Here is a 25,487-nt window from a genome sequence, read left to right on the forward strand (position 1 = left end):
CAGTGCTGTCCTGACCCAGCAGGCCAACCAGGTTCTGGGAAGGACAGACAGCAGAGTGGAGGCTGACACAAGAAACAGCCAATGGGGCCTATGATCACAGAAAACGTAAAACCATTAAAGGCCATTCACTCTGTAATTTCACTATTGTTTTGTTATTTTTGCCAACCGTCACTTCCCTGTGATGTGTGCTATATTTGATTGAAAAACGGGATGAAAAAGTCCGGGAAACAGTTTCTTTTTCCTCCTTAAAGGCCAGGATGAAATGCAGCTACTGAGAGACACCACACAGCGGCCCACCTCTAAGAAGCCCCAAGGATCTCCTCCTGATACTCAGGCCCTGCGACGTCTCCTCCCCTGCAGGCACCCAGGTAAGCTGGGCCCCAGATTCCTGACCCACAGAAACTGTGAGATAATGACTGTGTGTTATTTTACACTGCTAAGCTTCAGGGGCACCTGGGTGGCTCAGTGAGTTGAGTGTCCAACTCTTGGTTTCGGCTCAGGTCAGGAGCCCGTCTGTGATTCTCTCTCCCTCTCTCTACCGTTCCCCCACTCCTGCTCTCTCTTGTGCTCACTCTCTCTCAAAATAAATAAGTAAACTTTAAAAATAAAAAAATAAACTGCTAAGTTTCAGAATACATTATCCAGCAATTGATAGCAAAAATATTCCATTTCATTAAAGCCTTCAATATAAAAATTTAAGCAATTTATGTATAAAACTATCCAACTCAGTAGCAGCTACTTTTCTTATCTTTGGGATCAAAGACTTCATTAGGGCCCAGTATCCTAACAGAAGGACATAACGTGGTCAAGAGTTGATACTGTATATTCTTTCTTAATATTTATTTGTGATGAGGAACTATATGTATGTGGTGCAAAATTCAAAAGATCCAAAAGAGACACCTCACCTAATGGTGTCTGCATAAATGTACCCCAATAAGGCCACCCTCAAATCCAGGGTCCCCCCACTTTCCTTGCTTAACTTTTTCCAAAGCACTTTTTATCCTTCTCTCCTACTGAGACTGTAAACTCTACATGGGTATGAATTCTGTGAGTGGTGTTTACTGCTGGGTCTCTAGCCCCTGGGACTATGCCAGGCATGGACTTGATATTTAGTATACAGTGACTCAATGAGTAAGAAGGAGATATGGTAAGAAAAGTCTTTGCATATTCCGGAGATGGCCACTGTTGTGGGAATTCATATATGATACTAGAATTAAAATAACTTTTCATCCTGGATTTGTTACTTTTTATCTCTTTGAGAGTTCCAAAAGAAAGGACTTTTCTACAAAAACACTGAATCTTGCCCTGGAACATCTCAGTGTGAAATCATCTAATGGGGGCACCTGGGTGGCTCAGTCAGCTAAGCATCCAACTCCTGATTTCAGCTCAGGTAGTGATCTCACGGGTTCATGGGATTGAACCCTGCGTCAGGCTCTGTGCTGACAGTGTGGAGCCTGCTTGGGATTCTCATTCTCTCTCTCTCTCTCTCTCTCTCTCTCTCTCTCTCTGGGAGGGAGGAAGGGAGGGAGGAAGGGAGGGAGGAAGGGAGGGAGGAAGGAAGTAAGCCTCTAATAATGAAGGCTTTTTTGTTCAGTGACTTTTATGAAATACTACGTGCTAAGAGGTTACAATGCATGTTTTACCTAAAGTCAAAACGTTAGATATTTCAAAGTGTGACCACATCTGTTTAACCAAGTCTTGTAAGTCTTCTATGGGGAAAAAAAGAACTTTAAAATTGTAACTAACAAGAGAAGCTGTAATGTGCTTCATGTACTAATATTGGAATGATACAGAGATTAACATGATCCCTGTGCAAAGATGACAAATTTATGAAGCATTTCATGTTTTGGGGGGGGGGTACAATTTATAGTAAATTAAATGCACAGATCTTAAGAGACAGTTGAGTCTGGCTGTTGCATACACTCATGGAACCACCAGTCCGATCCAGAAGAGGACATTTCCATCACCCCTGAAATTTCCCTGTGTTCTTTTCCAATTGATCTAGCATTCTGCCAACCCCTCCTTCCCCCAACAATGGCAGCCTCTACTATGATTTTTATTCGCCATAACTTATTCCCACTATTCTGGAACTGCACATAAATGGTGATACAGTTATAAACAAAAAACAGGGCTGCACATAAATGGTCATATAGTTAAAAAAAACAAAACAGGGCTAACACACACACGCACATGTGCACACACATAGCCATGAGGCTGTGCATATGAGGGTGGAATGGAGTTAATCAATCTCTCTCTTATTTCTCATACCGTCCCCACTAGCTGCTGGCTATGTATTATTTCCCAGGGAAAACATGTAACTCTAAAGCGAAGACGATTCCAAATTGTTGGTGGCTACAGGTCAACAAAGAAGTTAAAGCTTTCCAAGTATATTAAATGAAATAAATCATTAGGCTTGCTGAATGTTCACAAATGGACATCTTCATCCAACAACACTATGTATGTCTTACTCTTCGAAGCTGGAGGCACCATAATGTGCAATGCCTGTCTCATTTAAACCTCATGCTATTCTTGGGGCGCCTGGGTGGCGCAGTCGGTTAAGCGTCCGACTTCAGCCAGGTCACGATCTCGTGGTCCGTGAGTTCGAGCCCCGCGTCGGGCTCTGGGCTGATGGCTCAGAGCCTGGAGCCTGTTTCCGATTCTGTGTCTCCCTCTCTCTCTGCCCCTCCCCCGTTCATGCTCTGTCTCTCTCTGTCCCAAAAATAAATAAACGTTGAAAAAAAAAAAAAAATTAAACCTCATGCTATTCTCACCTCCTCCTCTAACAGCTCTGAGAGGACTCAACTCCAGACAACTTAATTTGAGAACCTGTGTACCTGGTCCTCCATTTAAAAAACAAAACAAAACAAAACAAAAAAAAAACACGTATCAAAACTCAGGATACAGACAACGTTCCTTCCTGCCTGCAATCTGCTTTGTGAATCAGGCCTACAGTACCTTGGAGGCAGTTACCTTAAATTTTGAAAAGCAACAGATCAATCCATATTTCAAAGATCCAGAACAAAGAACGCTCTCTTTTTGAATGGCACTGAAAGCAAGGCAGAAGAAAGGCTGACAGAAGGATGCCCTGATTTCTACATGCCTCAGGAACATTTTCTGAAGAGCTCCAATTCAGCGACTAGAACTCTAACATCAGGTGAGCCCTGCCTTGGATGTGAGCTACTGAAGGACTGACACTCTCACCCTGGTTCATCTTTCTGCAGTACTTAGCACAGCCAGGAAAACCAAACTTTTAATCACCAGAAAGAATCTACAAGCTATTCTCTCTTGTTTTACACTTTCAATAACCCCAATCCCCGTTTTCCAGTCCCTTTTATTACCTACTGCTTAACAATGATGGTGCATCCCTACTGTCCTGCCACGAGATATTAAAGGAGAACAGAGGGGGCATTTCTGGGTCTCACATTATTAAACACAATTAAAAGGTACATAGCTTGTGATATTACTAATCTAGTAAGTAATAATTTCACAGCCTATACAACGATTATGTATATAAAACTGAACGCTGCTAAAGTATCAACTATGTCTCAAGAACAGAAGGCAGCATTTTGAATAGTACTATTTAAAATCTAAGATTCCAAGGAGGAGGAGTATAGAACCTTAAGTGACACATGTAATACAGTAATTAGAAAACAGTTCACTTCCAGGGTCATAGGCACCAGTTTACAATCATTCCAAGATGTTTCTGTTTTCTCCTTACGTAGGGCTTAAAAAAGCTTAGCAAGATAATTATACATGCAGGGGAGAAAAGCTTTTACCATTGTATAGTTTGCTTAAAAATATTTCAAGTTCAAATTTGAACCCTGGTAATATGTAATACAATCTACCGGACATTCCAACCTATGAGCTGGTTCTATTTATTCCACAGGTAAAGAAAAGGGGAAAACCAAGTTTTTTTATTGTTTATAAAGAATCCTCCAGTAAAATCCACCGCAATATAACAAAAATTCAGGACTTTGGATCCTTCTGACATCCTCCTTTGCTCCTTAATTAGATGTTTCATTGGCTTTCAAGTGAAACTCAACTACTGGCTCTGAGATCATTTACATTTAGTTGGACATTTTAAGCTGCTCTGTCATCATTATAGAGCGCTGCCTAATGAGGTCCCCTTAGACAGGCTGGCCTGACAAAAACCCACAGTTAATACTAAAATGATCCAAGATACCCTACTTTCTCTGAATTTGAAAAGGACTTAGTGGGCCCTCCTCCCTAAAAACAGGAGAGCCCTCCTCCCTAAAACAAAACAAAACAAAACAAAACAAAACAAAATTCATGAAGGGCTACTTCTGCTTGAAGCACTCCCAAGAGAACTGTATAATCAAGTGGAGATACTGTAAATTCACATAAATTCCCAAGTTCAACTCTGAGTCCTTGAACATGGAATCTCCCTCCTTGACAGTGCACAAAAACCACACACTGATCACTTCTATGCTATTCTGGAGTTTAAGGAGGTGAGTGAGGGCAGGAGGAGCCCAGGGGAAGGCCAGGGCAGCAAGGGTAGAGAAGGAAGAAAAGGGTAGAAAGGAGAGGTGTCAGAAACACGGGCAGAAATGACCACAGGTCATGAAGAGCTGAGCTGGCTGCAGAGGGTAAAAATGGGTTGGTGAGTTTCTCCAGAGTGTACGAATCCAACACCTTCATTTTGGGGTGAAGAAAACGGAGGCCGTGATAACAAAGCCAGTAAGTGACAAGAATCAGGCCCCGGTTGCCTGCTGAGAGGGCAGGAGGCATAGATAACAACCAAAGAGGGAGAGCACCTCTGTACACGTGCTCACATAGCAACTTTTTATATGCCTCACCCTCCCCTCGAAGAAAGAGCACAAGCTGGAGGAAGAAGTAGTTGTGCAACTGGAGGAAGCTATCTGGATAATACGACTGCTTAATGGGCTTCTATCTTCAATGGGATCTACAGGAGATCATCATGTTTGTAATCTGGCTGAGATTTCTACACTCAAAAGGCCAAGATTAATTCCTCTCCCCAAATAAAGGAACACCACACTAGCTTTGCATCACAAATGGTATACACAGTACAGAGAAAAATTGAGACAGATGAAGAGGTTTAATAAATAAGTCAGACTTGGCTACAAATAGCAAAATGCCCCTTGATGCTAAACAGCTAAACCTGAGACAGCTGTTCTTTAGGGCCCAGGTCCAAAATAGATTTGATCCCTGAAATGGACTTTGTAGAGAAGAAAGAAGCCTAATCATTAACTTGGAGGGGGTCGAGTACCATAAATACTTGATACTTGAACATGCACAGGAATCACCTGGAATCTTGTCCAAATGCAGGTTCTGATTCAGTATACCTGGCATCAAGACTGAGATTCTAACAGGCTCCCTGGTGAGGCTGATGCCTTTAGCCCAATCCATGGACCATACTTTAAGGAGCAAGGCCATAAAAAACATGAGGTATGAAAGTCACATTTCAAGGTATGTTTATTTCACAACTTGGTCTGCTAGCCACACAACAGTAACACGTTGAGTCTTTTTCCTTTTGATGATTGACAGACTCCATGAAATGTCTACATAGTTTGGAGGTGGGGGGGGGGGGGGGAGTTTAAGTCCAATTAAGTATAAAAGCATTGTGATTATTTAACACAACATAATTTGCTCTGGGCTCAGGGGGGAATAACATAGTCTGTGTGTTTTGTCCTGCAACAAAGGGACAGTAAAGTTGATAGTTATGGAACCTGATTTAAGTCCTCTCAAGTGGCCAAATGGACCAAGTGTTCATTTGCATGAAAGCTCATCTTTCCTTACATGGAAAGGAAATTAACCCCCATTTGCTCTCAAATGGTCACTATACTGTTTTCCAGGAGGCTTTTGTTCTGACCACTCACCAGAAAGCCCAGGCCAAGACAAGGAGCAGGGTTGCTCTAATCCAGGTACGCCATTAGTGGTAATTTCTTTCCATAGTCTGGTGAGCCTCAGTGAAAATGTAAGCCTTTGGAAGACTATCTTAAAGGCTTTGTGGGCTATTCCTTGTATGAGGAATAAAATTTTACATTTATTTCTTTTCAAGAGACACAGAGAGACAAAGCGTGAGCAGGGGAGGGGCAGAGAGAGAGGGAGACACAGAATCAGAAGCAGGCTCCAGGCTCAAAGCTGTCAGCACAAAGCCCGACGCGGGGCTCGAACCCACGAACCATGAGATCATGACCTGAGCCGAAGTCAGACGCTCAACCGACTGAGCCACCCAGGCGCCCCGAGGAAAAAAATTTTAAAAACTAGCCTTATGAAGCAATGTGGCCTTCTTTGGAGATCTCGACTCAAATCTCTGCCAGTTACTCGTTATATGACCTTAGGCAAATTACTTAAGCTTTCTGTTTCCTCCACCATAAAATGAGGACAATAGTTATCCAAGGTTCCAGTAAGGTCACGTACTTTGAGCGAGGAGCAGCTCAGTGGCCGGCCCAGTGAGATTCAAGGGTAGGGTTATCACTGTCACCATCAGGGCCACCTTCTCCAACTGACCCAACCAATCCCAGTTTGCACTGTACTAAATACACACATCACTGGGTAGGCTCTGTTCTCAGCCAGCTTACATTCCAAGCCAGCAACACATAGAAGTCACACCCACTTTTTAAACATTGCTGATAATTCTTGATTTCTTTGTAATCATCTAAGCATTATGGTATTCAGGAAAGAAAGTCTACAAGATGCACAACTACTCTCTTCACTGTCCGCAGTGCCATCTCACCATCAATCCTTCCCTGTCTTTCTGGTCACCCTCATTCTGTTAAAAAAAAAAAAATAGTATAGCATCCCAAAGCACTCCATATCTCCCCCGGTACAGTGCAAGCGGGAACGGACTGCCCTTTTTCTGCTGACTTAGTCCTGAACACATGGGGAGGACCATTTACTCAAAGCAAAACCCTGGAGGACCATTATTTTACAAATAAGTATGTGATTAATACTTTTGAGTCCATAGTCTTTCCATATATATTATCTCAATCAATCCAACAATAACTGTGTTTAGTATTTAGGACGACTATTCTTATTATCAATACAGATAAAGTCTCAGAGCTTGAGAGAAAAGACATGTTCATGGCCACCCAACCTTTCTGTATGTTCTCTGATTTTCGAAGGCAGAGATCTCCCCAATAAGAAGGTGATAGGGAGGTGAAGGTATTTTTGTTATTGGCACCATCTACATAATTCAATTACACACGATTCTGACAGAGACCACTGGGGCCCATTCTTACCAATGTGAGCTGCACCCCTCTAAGATATCAGGGTCTGTAAACCACAGCCCACAATCTGAAGGCCCTCAATCATAGCTTAAACAAGATCTCCTGTGTCTGAATGGCAACACTGAGTCAAGGCTGAAGCCCAACCCCTGCATTCTCCCCTTGGTAAACGGTCCTGCCCTATTAAGAACCTTCCCTTGAGCTTGCATCAGTCCCCTTGCCAATTCAGGGCTGAAAAGAAACAGCCGGCCTTGGAGTACTCCCATGCATCCTGAGGGTCACAGAGGACCCCATTCTCGAATGTAAAAGCTCCTCTCTCTTCCTCTCCTCCCTCCCTGCCCCCATACACGCTTCTGGGGCTGAAACGGCCTTTTCAACAGAATTAGAGATGTGCTACAAAATCTTCATTAAGTAATTCAATAATATGTATATCTGGTACTTACTCTGGTCCCAAACAGAAAGGAATGTGCCCAGAAGCCAGCAGGCAGAGCCACATTCTTCCTGTCACCCTGTAACAGCAGGCAGGCTAGTGGCGGGCTGGCGGGCACTGCTCTGGGGACAAGTCCCCAGACAGCACTGCTTTCCCGACATCAAAGGGCTGGATCTCCTCTTCAATTTGTAACTTGGATTTTCCTCAGTTTCAAATCATAGCCTGACAGATGTTAAAGTCTGACAGAGTATAAAATCATCCTCTGCCGAGTCAAGAATATGACAAGCAAGAGGGAACAACGGAATAAAAGAGGTCCCAGTTCAGAGAAGGGGAATGGAAATCTACCCACAGCAAGCGGGAGAACATGAAGCAGTGAAATTGGCTCTTCACATGGCATTCGGCACAGCGGTGGTTATTCTGTCAAGTATTGTTCACGGAACATGGTGACAAATGGGGAAGGGCTGTGCCTTGCCAGTGGTATTTAGTTTAGTTTTTCTGTTTTCTTTATTTTTTAGGAGGGGCAGTCACAAATGATTCCAAGTTATTTTTAAATTTCTTTCCCTAAAAATTCTCATTGGATTCATGACCATTTCAACTGATACAATGTTATTTTCAAGAGGGAACAAAAACAAATTAATGAAATCAACCAGTCTGGCCCACTAACGTGGGGGGAAAAAAATCACGTAATACTAAAACTTTAAAAGAAGACTTAGGGGGCGCCTGGGTGGCGCAGTCGGTTAAGCGTCCGACTTCAGCCAAGTCACGATCTCGCGGTCCGTGAGTTCGAGCCCCGCGTCAGGCTCTGGGCTGATGGCTCAGAGCCTGGAGCCTGTTTCCGATTCTGTGTCTCCCTATCTCCCTCCCCCGTTCATGCTCTGTCTCTCTCTGTCCCAAAAATAAATTTAAAAAAAAAAAAAAAAAAAAGAAGACTTAGGGGGTGCCTGGGTGGTGCAGTTGGTTAAGCGTCCGACTTCAGCCAGGTCACGATCTCGCGGTCCGGGAGTTTGAGCCCCGTGTCAGGCTCTGGGCTGATGGCTCAGAGCCTGGAGCCTGTTTCCGATTCTGTGTCTCCCTCTCTCTCTGCCCCTCCCCTGTTCATGCTCTGTCTCTCTCTCTCCCAAAAATAAATAAACGTTGAAGAAAAAAAAAAAAAAAAGAAGAAGACTTAGTACTTTCTTGAATGGGTTCTTTCAGTTATATTCACACAAACATGGCTCACAGGGTCACTATCCACCCAAATCGGTGGGGTGGTTTTTATAAGCTAAGTTATTCTTGCTTTGCCCTTTGTAATGTCACTAATTCTGGGCTACTCAAAGTGTGTCAGGGACCAGCAGCAGCACCTGAGAGCTGGTTACAAATGCAGGACCTCAGGCTTCCCCCCAGACCTAATGAGTCAGAACCCACATTTGTACAGAGGTGATTCATGCACACATTAGTTTGCTAACCACCATCTTGCAAAACATTTATTATTTAAAAATCATTTAAGCCCATTTTAACAGCCCTGCCAAGAAAGTCTTCCCCAGAACAGGCCAGCCTTCCCCTAAGTCCCATTTATGGATGCTTCCCTGGTAACCAGGGAAATAACTCCAAACTTAAGCTTGTGTAAAATACTTTTAAAATAAACTCAAAATCCTTCTTTTGATGTATGCAACATTTTGGGTGAGGGGAAACATTAAAACTATTACAAGCTTTCCACAAAACACCACACCTGCCACTATTACTACTGATGATCAAAAATGTACGCTAAACAAAAATAGAAACAGGTATCCACATTAAACCAACAATATCAACTGAGCAATAAATGTGGCAATAAAGATTCAAGTGAAGAATGTAATACAAAAAATGGTCTTCAAGGTCAAATTATTAGCAAAATTAGTCTTGTTGAGGAATATCTGCTACACAATTCAGGAGAAAAAGAACTCTGTCCTACTGCAGCATGGGGATTTTTCCCCACACAGCAGTCTCTGTGCGCAGCATTTTAAACTCATTATCGAATTTAAACCTATCACAGCCTTAGACGGTGCACAGTTTTAGTCTATGTTTTATTGATGCTTAATTTACATAGAGCCAAGCACTGGAATCTGCTGTGTACAGCTCTATGAATTTTTACATTTGTATATCCCCATGCAACAACCACCCAAATCATTTCCAGCACCCTAGTAGTGGGTGGCCCTCTCACGCCCCACCTAGTCGGCCGCCCCTTCCCCATAGGTAAGCACTATTATGACTTCTAGCTCATACACTACTTTTGCTTGTTTCCTGGAATTCATACAAATGGGATTGTGCAGAACGTACCTTTTCGGGCCTGGCTTCTTCCACTGAATAGTCCCAGAAGGATCAGTGTGCACAGAGAAAAAGGCATGCCCTGCTGGGTGTGGAGAATAGTAAAACAACTCCAGGGGGGAGGAGAGTATCTTACAGCACGGAAGGTGCGCTGGTACAGGAGTCCGCAGGAAAGGAAGCTAGAAAGATGGGCCTTTCAGATGGTGAATGGCCTGGAATGCCAGTACAGACTGTCTGAAGGTGTCTGAGATACATGCTCTAATTCGAGTAACATGTCAAGGGACCTGACATGGATTAGCCTGTCCAGAGCAGAGTGAGGAAGAAGGACACTGGACGCAGCAAGCCCAGGGTAGAGGCCCAGAGATGAGACAGTAGGCACCACAGGGGAGAGAGGTGAGACCCCAAGGGAGTTTCATCCAGATGCTCCACCAAGGAGGCTGGAGTTGATGGGAGGAGTTTCCATGGCTCCAAAATTAGACTCTTGAAAGAGTGGCAGAAAGTGCTATTCAAAACATAATGAAGCAGTGGGGGGAGCTGGTTTTAGGGAGGAAGATGAGTTGGTTTGGTCACCAGCTGGTTGAAATTTAGACTAAAAGTTGGGGAGAAAGATGTGGAGAGGTAGATACAGGAGATTATGGGAGGTGAAGAACAAGACAGCAAGAACCAAGTGGTCTCCAGAAACCACGTGTTGTCAAGGCACCGGGCTAAATCCGGCGAGAAGAGAAGAGAGACCATCACAAAACAGCCTGAGGTACAGGAGTGAATGAACCCTGGGGAACACTCACTCAGAATAAGAAAAAGGAGTCTTGCAAAAAAAAAGGGCCAGGGATAGGACAGGAGTGGGATAAAAACCGAAAAATGGGAGCATAAATTTAGCAACAATTCCTGCAATCAGCATTGGATTTAAGGACACTTGTTCTCCAGTACAACCACTAGAAATGCTGACACAGGTTCTCCAAGAAAACACAAGGTACTTCAGAAGCTTCATTAACTCTTTCCAGCATCTTCAAGGTATTACTTTGCAAATTACTGTCTGGGTATGCTAAACTTAGTAAATTATTGTTTGGGTAGACTAAATACCAACCTAGTATTCAGAAAGAGTTAATGGAGCTGCCGAACTGTCTCATTTACTCCGAAGCTACTTTTCTTATTCAAGACTCTAACTCAATTTGCATATCACCAATGATGATTAAAAGGCAATCCAAGAAACTGGGCATTCAAATTTCTGTCCAAATCAGATCTAACAGATCCAATACTTAATTTAGACTTCCTAATCGTCACAGATTATAGATGATTAGCAGCCAATCAACAGTGGTCCTGCCTAAAGAAATCCACTACAAATAAAAGCTGAAAAGAGAGAAAATCCTAGATAAATGCCTGCACAGGAACGAGGTCTGAAAACATGAGCCCGAGCCACGTCCAGTCTGTGCCTAAAATTATCCCACAGGCACAGATTATAACTCAATCCGCCTCCTGTTTGCCTTCGCTGCATTTGTCTCCCTCCCCCTTCACCAGACTACAACTTCTACCAAATGACAAATGATAAACTGGTTTGCTAAAGCCCAGCCTGTGGGAGATATTAAATAAGAACCCCTAAGATGAGGCATGCTTCTTTTCTCTAAATGATGACAGGAGAGAATATGAAAAGAGGAATTTAGCTTTTGACTTGAAGCTAATTAAAAACAAATTTTTTTTTTTTATGTTTATTCATTTTTGAAAGACAGAGAGACAGAGCACGAGTAGGGGTGGGTGGAGAGAGAGGGGGACACAGAATCCGCAGCAGGCTCCAGGCTCTGAGCTGTCAGCACAGAGCCCGACGCGGGGCTCGAACTCATAAACCGCAAGATAGTGACCTCAAGTTGGACACTCAACCGACTGAGCCCTCCAGGTGTCCCAACTTGAAGCTAATTTTTATCTGCTCAAGCCACTTCCAATTATGCTGCCAATGATATTTTATATTATTCTCTGAATGAACTTACTCTATTAATCAAAAGCAAGTTGGCAAGTGTTATACATAATATTAAGCAGTGATCTTTAAAAGATAATGCATATAAAAAAAATGGAAGCACTACTAAAACACTTGTATTTGTTTCACTAAAGTTATATAGCCCACTGCCCTATTTTTCAAATTTTAACCATATTTTTTAAATTATAAATACAAATTTAAAGCCAAATTTGTTCTCATCAAGTCTCCAAGAAACATGAACAAAATCTTCTGAACTGCCTAACACATTAAACACGAACACTTCCCTATAACATCGTTTCGAAATTCTTATTAAAATTCTCAATGGTTAAATGCCTTTTTTGTCAGACTGGCACTTTTTGGCACATGTTTTACAAGATGTCATTCATGCTTTGCTGTTCTTTTGGAAAAGATACAGCAACAACTAAAAGCATGTCTTTGTACAAGCACATTTTTATCATTAACATCTTGATTTGATTAATACTTTGAAACAGATATATCACCAAAGATCCTCAGTTCAGACCTATTATGTGTAATAAAGAAAAAGAATCATAAGAATTGTGGTTAGGGGCACCTGGGTGACTCAGTCGGTTGAGCATCCGACTTCAGCTCAGGTCATGATCTCGCAGCTCAGGAGTTCAAGCCCTGCATTGGGCTCTGTGGTGACAGGTCAGAGCCTGGAGCCTGCTTCGGATTCTGTGTCTCCCTCTCTCTCTGCTCCTCTCCTGCTCTTTCTCTCAAAAATAAATACACATTAAAACTAAAAATAAAAAAGAATTATGGTTGAAAAATAAGGTGGCCCTCCTTGCTGGTTCAACTGATGGAGCATACAACTCCTTATCTAGGGATCATGAGTTAGAGATTCACACGGGGTACAGAAATTACTTAAAATATTTTTTAAGTTTGTTTGTTTGTTTGTTTGTTTATTGGGGGGGGGTGGAGAGAGCGAGAGAGCGAGAGAGAGAGAAAATGAATGAATATGCATGTGACAGCGAGGGAGGGGCACAGAGAAGAGGAATAGAGAGAAAGGTCCCAAGCAGGCTCCGCAATGCACGCTCAAGAACTGTGAAATTATGACCTGAGCCGAAATCAAGAGTCAGACGCTCAACAGATTGAGCCACCCAGGAATCCCAAAATAAAATCTTTAAAAAAGAAAAATTAAAAAAAGGTAACTGGAACTCTATGGAAGTACATACGTTGTTAATCATGAAATTATATATACATAATCTCCAAAGCCAACAGGCATTGGTTGAAATCAAACAGAAAAATTCATGTAAACTTTAGTAAAAGACAAGCATTCTGGTTTTCTTTTTAATTTACTTTCAGTTCCATCACCATAGGAACAAATTAAATTTTTGACCTTTTTTTTTTTTGGTAAACTAGCTATAGATTTAATAACCTACCTACACCTTAGCTGTTGCTTATGCTTCCCCTCCCTAACTTTCCTTTGAAGGTGAATGTGAGTGACAGAACCAGGAAGTGAACCAAGGAATAGTGAAATCTATTCTCTGGCATTTAAACTCGTCATCTGTAAAAAATCAGGCCTGCTATACACTTGAGAAATTTTCAAATGACAGAGGTATAGGAGATAAATAAAAGCTCTCAAAGGAAATATGAAAAACCTTTTTCTCCCCAGTCTCACTTTTGAGAACAAGAAAAAATTTTTTAAGTTCAAAGCCTAAAACTCATTAATACAGATCCCTTAGGGATTGAATGAGAAGAACACGGGAAGATGCATAATCAATGTACATGTTTAATGTAAAAGAGAATGAGATTCACGTAAGCAATATAAAAGATTATTTCAAACGCCACTGGGGAGATAATTTATCTTTAATGATTAATACAGTTTTTTAATGCTCATGATTTTTTCTACACAAAAACACTTAGAGGGGCGCCTGGCTGGCTCAGTGGGTAGAGCATGAGACTCTTGATCTTGGGGGTGTGAGTTCAAGCCCTACACTGGGCCTAGAGCTTACTTTAAAAAATAAATAAAAGTAAATCATTTAGAATTAAAAAAAAAAAAACTGGTCTTTTAATTTCATCCCAATACAATGCATTCTATCTAGCAGGCATGATTTACAAAGTCCCCTAACAACCGTATTTGACCACCAACTGCCAAACATTTTAAGGCTTTTCCAGGGTTTGTTGCCAGAGATTGACAATATATCCATTTTAGCTGATGCATCTAAAAGATGGTCCTAAATACAAAACAAAACAAAAACATACTATGAAGCTCACTGACTTGATAAGCACAATTTTCTGCATGAAACTCACACTACCATAAAATCAGTACAGAGTTCAAGGTCCCAATCTAGAGGCAAATTTGTATGAGATGAATAAGGGATAAATGTGAACACAACACCCACAACACACACTGAAGTCACCCTCTCACTGTCTTAGTCACTCAACAGCTACACCACTGTTAGGGCCATCTCCTCAGCCATTTTATTTATTTATTTTATTTTATTTTATTTTTTTTTCAACGTTTATTCATTTTTGGGACAGAGAGAGACAGAGCATGAACGGGGGAGGGGCAGAGAGAGAGGGAGACACATAATCGGAAACAGGCTCCAGGCTCTGCAGAGCCTGATGCGGGGCTCGAACTCACGGACCGCGAGATCGTGACCTGGCTGAAGTCGGACGCCTAACCGACTGCGCCACCCAGGCGCCCCTCCTCAGCCATTTTAATGGAAGGCCCTGGCAACAATCTTCCAAGCCTCTTTCAACTTCTTACTATACCTATGCATTTTATTCCCATTTTACTTCTACCTACCACTTCAATACAAGGTGATAAGGAGAAACAAGATGTATCACAAATCAAGTAGGTTAGATGTGGCTTTTTGTGGTAGCTGATGTTCTTAATAACACTGACTGTAAGGTCAAAACATGTTTGTTATCCAGTTGAATCCAAACCAGATCAAAACCCTAGTTGGTCAATTTAGAAGAAAGAAAGAAAAGAAAGAAAGAAAGAGAGAAAGAGAGAAAGAGAGAAAGAAAAAGAAAGAAAGAAAGAAAGAAAGAAAGAAAGAAAGAAAGAAAGAAAGAAAGGAAGAAAGAAAGAAAGGAAGAAAGAAAGAAACAAGGGAGGAAGGGAGGAAGGGAGGAAAGGGAAAAAGAAAAGAAAAGAAAGGAAAGGAAAGGAAAGGAAAGGAAAGGAAAGGAAAGGAAAGGAAAGGAAAGGAAAGGAAAAAGAAAAATGGCAAGTGAGGGGTGCTGGGTAGCTGAACGTCCGACTCTTGGTTTCGGCTCAGGTCGTGACCTAAGGGTTTGTGAGATGGAGCCCCCGTCCCAGGCTCTGCACTAACTTCGTGGAGCCTGACTGGGATTCTCTCTCACCTCTCTCTCTGCCCTTTCCCCACTCTCTCTCTATCTCAAAATAAACAAACATTAAAAAGAAAAAAGCAAGATAAAGTACAGAATTTCTTTAAAATGGTATATAGGATTTAAATGTTTACCTTAAAAATATAAATGTAAATGTGCTTGAGATAAAAGAAAAACCTGTGAGATGTCATCCTCTGGCTGGATTTCCAGTCGTTCTTATAAATCTACATTGCATTGTCACCAAGTATTTACATTTGCCATTTCTTTACAGTGAAGAAGGAATCTTCCCATAGCACAGCAATCCAACTACAGAATTCTCCATGGTCTCCTCCTAATCTTTTACAGGGTCGCTTTTACAGAGCGCACCTAATTTATCAACAATCTAAGTATTCCCAAAATGTTCAACTTCATTTTCCTAAAAACAAGTATTTCGTACATATTTAATGGGTTCATTTGTTAGTTAATTAATTGGGAAAACAAGTACAACTGCAAACCAAGTTCCAAGAAAAAGACAACTAACTCCAGGCACCAGAGGCTAGCTCAAGCAGTCAGAATGCCACATTCAACCGGTAAGGGGCTTTAGGAGAGCGTGAGTTAATGTGTGCTGGGAAACTGAAGGTCAACTGGGGAGCTGCGACAGCCTCCATGCTGGTGTTGATGCTGGTGTTGCCACAAGGACGTCCCCTGAGGCTTTTGTGCTAGGCAAGGGTAAAGATTTTTTTTTTTTTTAATGTTTATGTTTAATATGACAGAATTAGGCTGAATTGTTTCAACTTCGATTAAAACACACACACACACACACACACACACACAACTTGCCACCCAAGAAGCACTTACATTAACACTTTAAATGTGTAAGAATTGAATGTCATTACTTGTTCCTACAAGTCCATCTTCTGGAAAATCTGAATGGTGGTATTATATATATATATATATATGTGCCTGTATGTACATGCTAGTTAATGTGCACATATGACTGCATGTAACTCCCAATTATCTCATAATTACCTGATGCCAGATAATTTTTTTTTAATTCTCCTAAGCTTTGGAATACACAGTATTTTCTGTATGTGGCTCTCTTAGCATGTTTATCTTCCTATGTGATCTACATTCCTACATTAGAATTGATTTGGACATTTTCAGCCTAGTGTCAGACTGGTCCTAGTCAAGGACACCAAGCCACCAGCATCACCAAAAGGGCAGACATGTAACCTATACTGCAGATGACTGAAAGGTGATGCTATTTAATCATCACGAGCCTTTCCCTGCGGGAAGCTCTCTTTGAAAATGTCATTAACAGGCAATACAGTTCTAAACCAGACAGCTCTGCATTTGCTCACATATTTGTAAATATTACTGTCATCCCTAAATACAGTTCTATGTGGAAGAATAAACCACAAACCGCTGGGTTAAAATATTATCCCCCCCCCCCCGCCCCGGACAGAAACCAAAAGTATACTTATTTAATATTACAGAGAATTAAACAGCTATATGTTAATTCCTTTCTAAAATCCAACTGGTTCCTCTTTGACAGAACTGCTTTCCTCTTAAACTGCTACAGGAATGCAAATTTTGCTATGAATAATCATATTTGTTAAATGCCATAGAAACCTGAATTATTTGTTTCCAGAATTTACAAACTGGTACATTATTTCGTGACTTACTGAGAATCAAATAAATAATACTGGGTAGTGATATTCTTTATCATTTACATATATATATCTATATATAGATACACATATCTGATATACATATATCTGATATATATATGTGATTTAACATTTTTTTTAACCTTGAAGTTTGTAACAGCAAAAGCAAAGGCAATCCTAAGAAAACTATGCTGTTATGTTAAAGTACTTTTAAGCATGCTTTCAGATTGACAAAATCAGTAACTTAAATTTTCCAAAATGATTAATACACACATACACACTTTTGATCAACTGTAATCCAGTCCCCACTTTTAGCCTGCAAAACCACACACTGTAGAAAAAAAAAAAATAGTAAGAGTCAGTTACTAGTACATGTCTGCAGAAGTATAGCAACAATAAAACTCTTAAAATCCACTGTTTAATCATATTTTATTCCCTGATCATGGAATAAGTGGATGATTTCCGGGATATTTTGAGGATAATTCCAATGTGTTTACAGATGCTCCATTACAATTTTAAGTCCAAAGCGTCACAGTTGGTGCTTAAAACTTTAACAGTATTATTGTCACCGATACACATATGAAAACTCCCCTGCCCAACAGCACCCTACTCTTAAATACAAATGATGGATGAGGACATGCCCCCCGCCTTTCCAGCATTACCTCTAGTAACCCAACTCCCACTACACTGTCCTTCTCGATCCCCTTACCAGCTCACCCTCTCCCACAAGCACCCTCCAGTCACAGGTGCTCCCACCACCCTGAATTCCTCCCTGCCCAGCCCAACAACTGCCCTAGCCTGTTGAAATTCTACCCACACTTTAGCACCCATTTAAGAGCAGTATTCTTCCTGGTGCTTCTGACCCAACATGACCTTTCCAGTCCCTGAAACCCCATGACATTCCCTTTCACAGTTCTCTCCAGTCATGTGCCCACCATACTTACGGATCAGTAGCTCTAGAAGCCCTGACCAGTTGTTAGCCACTTCAAGAAGAGGCTGTGTCATCACTGACTGCACAAAGGCAAAGAACACCACCACTGGTGACTAGTGAAGGTGCAGGGCTAGCAAATACAAGCAACTAATGTGTAACAGGATACCCCAAATTGTACCAGTTATACTGCCAACCCCAACCACGAGAAGATGCCTCTTAACATCAGTTGACAGGTTTAAAGCTAATTAAGTATGAACCTAATAAGCTAGAAGACGTGCATGAGTGAATTGTGAAAATACCAACAAATCCGGAATAATAGAAAAGATATTCTGACACAGTAATACAGTGGAATTTACTGAAAGGCATGTTCTACTTAACCAAAATAGTGCAAAAGCCATTTTTCTAAATGTTTGATGGCAAGATAAAGCAAATGTAAAAACTGAAGATCAAAAGACCATCCATTACTTTAGTGACCAAGGTGGTTTCCAACACACCAAGTTGACGATTTACCCAAGTGAGGTTATAACATCCTTCAACACCGAGACTACACCACACCCATCCTGTCACCTGAAGCTCTCTAACCTAAAACAAACTGCTTCAAGGACTAGCAATATTTCAGAAGCAGTGCACCAGCTTCTGTCAGCTTATGAAAAAGGGGTTTTAAGTGGCTACACATGATGCTTTCTGGGTTTTTTTCGAAGGGCAAGGCACCAACAGGGAGAGGCTGAGGAAGGCTACGGAAGTGGATGTTCATGCTAGACTACTCGCCAGGTGTCCCCCTGTCCCTCCATTCTTCCCAAGCCATACTGCATCTGGGAGCCCTTCATCCCCACCATCCAGCTTCCCTGCTGCCATTCCTGTTCCCCACTTTTCAAAAAAGCACCTCTGATCACATCCTCGGCCCTGCGGAAAACCCCTTTTTGGCTTCCTTTTTCCAGGATGGAAAAGTAAAGATCAACATATAGATGCCACCAGGTAAAGATCAAGTTCAGGCCAGGCTCTCAAACCTGACCCTGCCTGCCTCTCTACAGCCTTGTCTCACCCTTCTGACTTCGTACGTGGGCTACCAAAACATATTGGGTCATTTCACGCTTCCCAGAGGCTCTCCATAAACCCCTTAAATCTGCTCCCGACCAGAGGTCACTGTTGCCTCCCACCACGTCTCTCCCATGTGTCTTGTCTTTCTGTTACAGAAAGAGGCACACGGTTGCGAAACTCTGCAACAACTGGAAAACTGCAGCACAGCGGTTGTTTCCTTCTCCTACACCCTGAGTACCTAACGGAGTGCTGCAGATACAGCAAGGAGTCAAAGAGTGGATGGCGTCTACATCAGTGCTGCAACCCTCGGACTACTGTAACATTCCAGATCCCCAGAGGCAACAATTAGGCGCTGAAGAGGAGCTCCAGAAAACCCACATTTTTCTCGCAGACTTTCAAGCTATACTTGCATGAATTTCCCATTTGAAGCTTTTTACAGCTTGCATTCATTCCAAATGGGCTCCGCTGCATGTCAGGCACTGTACTTGGCACTATGAATGAAGGATAAAGTAAAGCACGGTCTCTGCTCTCAGGGAACTTAGATCCTGCTGGGAGATTCTGTAACCACAAACACAGCACTCAGCAGTCACTACTCCATTCTACTTAGCCGAGGACACACAAATAATCAGTCCCCATACATTCAGTGTAACCTGTCCACTACTTAACCTCCTTTGGCGTCTAAAGTCATTTCTGTTGTTCCTGAGCATTTCCTAAAGTCTTACACCCTTCCAATACATGGCCACATAAAGTGGACTGAAGGTGTCAATAAATGAAACCTGCACATATAGACAGGGGATGAAATCTAAATCCTAGTAGTAGAAGGAACTACAGAGACAGAATAGCCCAATATTTTCATTTTACAGAACAAGGGCCCAAGGCAGAGACAAATTATATGAACTGCCTAGGGTCCTTCAACAAGGAAAGAGCTAAACCAGATTTAGAATCCAAATCTCCTAAATCTGTGCTCACCCCTCACCTGATAGGAACATGCCCTCCGTGACGTGTTAAATTCAGTCCACAGTCACAGGCAAACCCGAACTGGTATTTCTTGGAGCATGGGAAATGACAAAAGCCAAAGACAACAAGGTAGCACCATATAATCTCATAACCAAATGCTTCCTTCAGCTGCTAACGTTTTTAGCATTTGTGGTAAATAGAATTGTTGGTCCCAATTGTTCCCATGCGGTTATTTCTATGGCCTCTTGCTGGATGAAGTGCACTTTCCTCCTCCCTGATTTCAGGCTTAGTCATATGATTTGTTTTCGGTCAATGGTATGCTAGGGACTCTGGCACTGGCAGAGGCTTGAAACGAGCTTGTGTAGTAAGGCTCCCCCCTCCTGAGCATCTGACAGCATCATGAGGAGAACTTAGCCCAGAGAGTCACTGACCTTCCAGTCTGGGCCTCAAAGTGAGAAACGGAGTGAGCTGCCCCAGGCAACGGAGCAAGAAATAAATGCTTGCGGGGTGTGAGCCAGTGTGAGCCACCGGGATGTTTTGTTGTTATTTTGTTGTTTGTTATGCAGCAAGAGATGACTGATGTATGCTATCTTATCCTTCAAGTCAAAACCCATACTTCTGGTTACCTGTCACTGCTGTATCCCCTTAGAGTATCAGCTTGCTGTTAAAGTAGCAATTACTTTATTCTTTTTTATTTCCATTTTACTAATTCCTCAGGGCCATCTTTTATTTGAATTACCTTCAGAAAAGAAAAGGTCTCCAAATTACAGTTGTCATCTCCAAATGTTTTACTGATTCTTAAGGTAGGTATTATATAAGTGGGAGAAAACCGTATCCTGTCAGTATCACCTCACAAAAAGCCTTCTTCCCCCCTTCAAAGCAGTAAGATTTGTCAAGATCACAGCTAATTTATTGAAAATAATTCTCAGCTCCTATGATGGATCCTAAAGATAGGTGGGAAGGAGTGCATCTATCTTTCAGTGCAGGTACCAAAGACTTTTAAAACGCTGCTTTAAAATCCTTAACTAGAATTAATGTTAAAATAAACCAATTTCTGGTATTTTTAAAGGGCCTCCAAATCAGGATAACATTAAACAATAAGACCCAATGTAAACATCCTTCAAGTTAGCCATCTCTCATTCCAGCACATAGCTCAATGTTGTTAAAACTGCTACAGCTTAATTAATTATAGTTCTCATTTGTAACTTTGGAAGCTGAGTAGACTTGAAATAAAATCACGTCTGGACCAACAGAACACACTATGCAGCAGAGTCATCTGGAGGATGGAATACCAAACTAGGGACCTACCACAGATCTCCTTCTGCTTGTCACAACAAAGTCAACGTGTTTCCTTTCTTTATTCTTCTGTCTACAAAGAGACATACTTCCTCTTGAAAGGATGTAATTTCCAAGTTCATGTAGCGGTATATACAGTATCATACGCCTGGAGTGTGTATAGAATTACAGGAGTTCGTGTACCTGTGAGTCCGTTTCTGCAACAGCGCAAAATACACAGGTTTGAAGGCATCTATTTTTTTCTGTCAAACGAGGTGGTAATCTCCTTTAAAAAATGAAGGCTACTCATTTGTCCATTTTGGACTACACACAGCTCATTAGAATTTGGCCAGGAAAACAAAGTGAAACATTACTCCTCGTTTTTGAACCAAGACCAGTAGAATAGCATTGTCTTCAAGGAAGACTGTATTTGCATATATTCAAACTGACATCTAAAGATATTCTTCAGCGGAAAAAAAAAAAATCCCTCAAAGCCAAAGTTCTTAGCATGGAGCAGAATTCAAGGGATTTAGTAAAGTGGTGGGCAACAAATAAATTGCATTTTTATTTTCACTAACCTCTCATTGAAATTTAGCATTTCTTGCAATTATGAAAATAGGCAATGGAACACAGTATTAGCAAGTACTGTGACTTTGACACGACTGGAAATTTGAGATCTTCACATCAGAGTTGCTATCAAAAATTCAAAATATTTATTTCCAGTGAGTACCTCAAAATTACAGTGACTCACCAGAAGAGCCTGTTATTTTAATACCTTGATAAAGAAGCACAACTAGAGCCTGGGTGGCTCAGTCAGTTAAGCATTCTACTTTGGCTCAGGTCATGATCTCACCGTTCATGGGTTCAAGCTCTACATTGGGCTCTGTGCTGACAGCTCAGAGCCTGGAGCCTGCTTCACATTCTGTGTCTCCCTCTCTCTGTCCCTTCTCCCGCTCACACTGTCTCTGTCTCTCAAGAAAATAAATAAACATTAAAAAACAAACAGCCAGGGGCGCCTGGGTGGCGCAGTCGGTTAAGCGTCCGACTTCAGCTAGGTCACGATCTCGCGGTCCGTGAGTTCGAGCCCCGCGTCGGGCTCTGGGCTGATGGCTCAGAGCCTGGAGCCTGTTTCCGATTCTGTGTCTCCCTCTCTCTCTGCCCCTCCCCCGTTCATGCTCTATCTCTCTCTGTCCCAAAAATAAATAAATGTTGGAAAAAAAAAAATTAAAAAAAAAAAAAAAAAAACAGCCAGAAGAAGCGTATCTATTCCCATACAATAAGTCTACTGGCTATAACCGGCTCTTTATAATGTGTTGCACCCATGTGCCACATCCCTCTCGCTCCAGTCCTCCTTAACAGAAGACATCCCAAATGGGGAGGGAGACAGTACACTGGGGGAAGGGAGAGGAGATAACCTGTGTGTGTGTGTGTGTGTGTGTGTGTGTGTGTGTGTGTGTGTGTGTAACAGCGAAATTAAAAAATGGTAATTATGATGAGACATCTGTCTATTTGGCACCATCTAAAACCAGCAAGCAATAATTGTACAACAAGGGGGTGTTTAGTGTGTGAGGTTTAGGACATTGTGCCAGAAAACCTAAAGCATCCAAGTTGTAAAACATTGTAATAAGCAGGTAATCCTAGGCCCAGCGTCCAAGTTTCTGCCCTAACCTGTTCCTTGTGATTATGATTTTAAAACATCCCAGTGTCAGCAGGTTCACTGTGAGTCAGACCTGAAATAATAAATGGCTTATTTTCCATCCTGATGGAGGAAATACATCATGGCTCATTGTGGCTCACTTAACTGAGGCTGTTTTTACAGGAAAATATAAAAATAACTAAGTCATTCTGCCTTACCATTTTTATTTTAATTTTTTTTATTAACAAAGCTCTATACTACAATCCACTTTAAAAAGAAAAAAAAGGCATGTTTTCCACATACACTATAAAAACAATACCTCGCAAGCAACTAGAAGGAAAAATAATATAAACACCCAGAAAGAAAATTAAATTTTTGACCAACAAACACCCTGGTGGGCCAAGATAACCAATTAAATGCCTTCACTTCATCAAGATAAAGTGTCGCTTATTTAAACTGTCAACCACATCATAATACTATTAAAAGACAGCCAAAATCTTTCACCACCATTTGTTAAGGCTGCCAGGTTTGATAAAACTGCATTTATTTATACACAAATATACACATACATTCCAGAACCCAGAGTCTTGGCTGTTGCAATTTCTCAAACTAAAAGTTAGGGAGAAAGTGACACCTTCACCAAAAATGAATGTATATTCAATGACATGTACACGGCATATAAACCATAAAGCCCATTATGTCTGCAGATAAAATAACCGGAATGAGGGAGCAGTATATTCTAGGAACAATGAGTTTGTTCTGTCCTGCTATTTAAACTCATTCTATGTGACCTTATGGGTCTAGAGTGATGACACCACTTCAGAACGTGATCTTGTTTGTAAGCCAGAACTGTGCTAGAGTGGGTTCAGTACAAACAAAACAAAACAAAACAAAAAAAGCCCACAAAACTCTACAAGACATCATCACCATAGCCAATATTAGGTACATTCAGTGTGTTGGCAAGATATGACCAATAAATTTAGAATTCTGGAAGACTCAGTGTAGAACACATAGCTCCACTGACTGTTTACATTAAGGGAGTTAAGCCACCTTCCATCTCCTCTTGAAAGGATGCTCAGAGGTAGAAAACCCCACCACGTGTTCCCACGGACTTATATGCCTGTTCCTTTCTCACCTGACTCTCCTTATGCCCCTAAACATGAATAGGAAGATGCGGAAAGGCAAACAGAAGGCATATTTTGGTGTGTTGTTCTCATTTCCAAGACTTTTATGGCACAAACTCTGTGCTCTCTCGTGAGCCTTGTTATCTCACTCCTCCCCATCACAGCCATAGAATTATCAATACCAAAAACCTCCTAAGAACTAGGGGGCTAAATTTTGCCCTGCCTTCTGCAGGAATTACCAAGGGCAGAGCCAGTAGACTCTCAGAGGCCTGGGAGTGAAATACACTTGGGCGTTCCCACTCTCCATCTTTGCATTTTTTAGCAGTCACTCCGTGGAGACCTCGAGTCTCATCCACAAAACCTGGGGCTTCACCACCTCTCCCGTGGGGTTCTACAAAGCTCAAATGGGATAGAGCAGGGCAGGCACACGGCACATCACAGACACTTAAATATTAAGAGAATATGCCATTAATGGGGGAGAAAAATATTATAGTCTCCATGAATCTATAAAATTAGGTACCAGGATGACACCTCAGGATTTCACACTTAAAGGAAAAATACAGAAGGGATTCTTTATATATGCATGTGTGTTACACATACGAGCACACGCAAACACACACACAAGTGCAAGCATACCTAAGGAGGTATCTTGTAAAAAACAAAGTTGACCCTACAATTTCTGTGGCCAAAATATTTTAAAGTCCTAGGCACAAGGGTTGCTTGTTTTTTTCAAAGTCCATTCCATCACTGATATCAAGTAATCTAGAATTTTGCTGGCAACGTTTTAAAGAGGAATGACCCACCAACTCTGCTTTCCCATACTCCTTTCACTAGCAACACCGAAGGCCAAGAAGTAAACTTTCACCAGCCACAATTTTAAGAAATCGGCCAGATGATCCCAAGGATCTGAACCTTGGGATCCTCGTTAAAAGAACACCTAGAGGCACCTGGGTGGCTCAGTGAGTGGAGTGTCTTGATTTTGGCTCAGGTTGTGATCCCAGGGTCATGGGACTGAGCCCCGTGTCCAGGCACAGCACACAGCCTGTTTGGGATTCTCTCTCTTTCCCTCTCCCCCTCTCTTTCTATCTCTAAAAAAAGGAGGGGAGGGGGCGGTGCGCCTGGGTGGCTCAGCCGGTTGAGCATCTGACTTGATTTCAGCTCAGGTCAGGAACTCATGGTTCGTGGGTTTGAGCCCCGTGTCAGGCTCAGCGCTGGCAGGGCAGAGCCTGCTTGACATTCTCTCTCTCTCTCTCTCTGCCCTCCCCCACCTCAAAATAAATAAACTTTTAAAAAAGAGAGAACAAGAAAAAAGAAAAAGAACACCTCATGCATATAAACTCTTATTTCTCCATTAGGATGATCGCTATAGGTCGTGACACACGACAGAGTTAAAAGTGTCCTCTTTTGGGGGTTGGTGGCAGGTGTGTTGGGGGCAGGGTCTGTGTGATGAACAAACAGCTAGAAGTAGAAAGAGACAGTGAAAAGGCCAGTGGCCTGTCATCTCTCTCTTTCTCAGGCACATAAGAATGTGACATAGTTACATGTGGTTTGCAAGAGGCCTCCTCCCTTTACAAGCTGCTTCTCCAGCCCATCCCCAATCTAAATCAATTTTTATTTTCAGTTTGGTGTTAAAAAAAAGAAAAAAAAGTTACCACACACAGAGGGACTTTAA

The 25,487-nt window shown here is 41.8% G+C and overlaps 1 protein-coding gene, 1 non-coding gene and 1 pseudogene across 2 annotated transcripts in view; 1 reads left to right on the forward strand and 2 right to left on the reverse strand.

Moving 5' to 3' along the window:
* FOXO1 (forkhead box O1) overlaps window positions 1-25,487 on the reverse strand; it is a 98,364-nt gene that overhangs the window by 31,219 nt on the left and 41,658 nt on the right. The window lies entirely within an intron of this gene.
* LOC123581905 lies at window positions 1,751-1,849 on the forward strand (annotated as a pseudogene).
* On the reverse strand, window positions 6,136-6,220 carry TRNAR-UCG. The gene has a single exon. It is a non-coding gene; the product is annotated as a tRNA-Arg (tRNA).

The sequence above is a fragment of the Leopardus geoffroyi genome, chromosome A1 (genome assembly GCF_018350155.1).
Source record: "Leopardus geoffroyi isolate Oge1 chromosome A1, O.geoffroyi_Oge1_pat1.0, whole genome shotgun sequence".
In the NCBI taxonomy this organism is placed as follows: Eukaryota; Metazoa; Chordata; class Mammalia; order Carnivora; family Felidae; genus Leopardus; species Leopardus geoffroyi.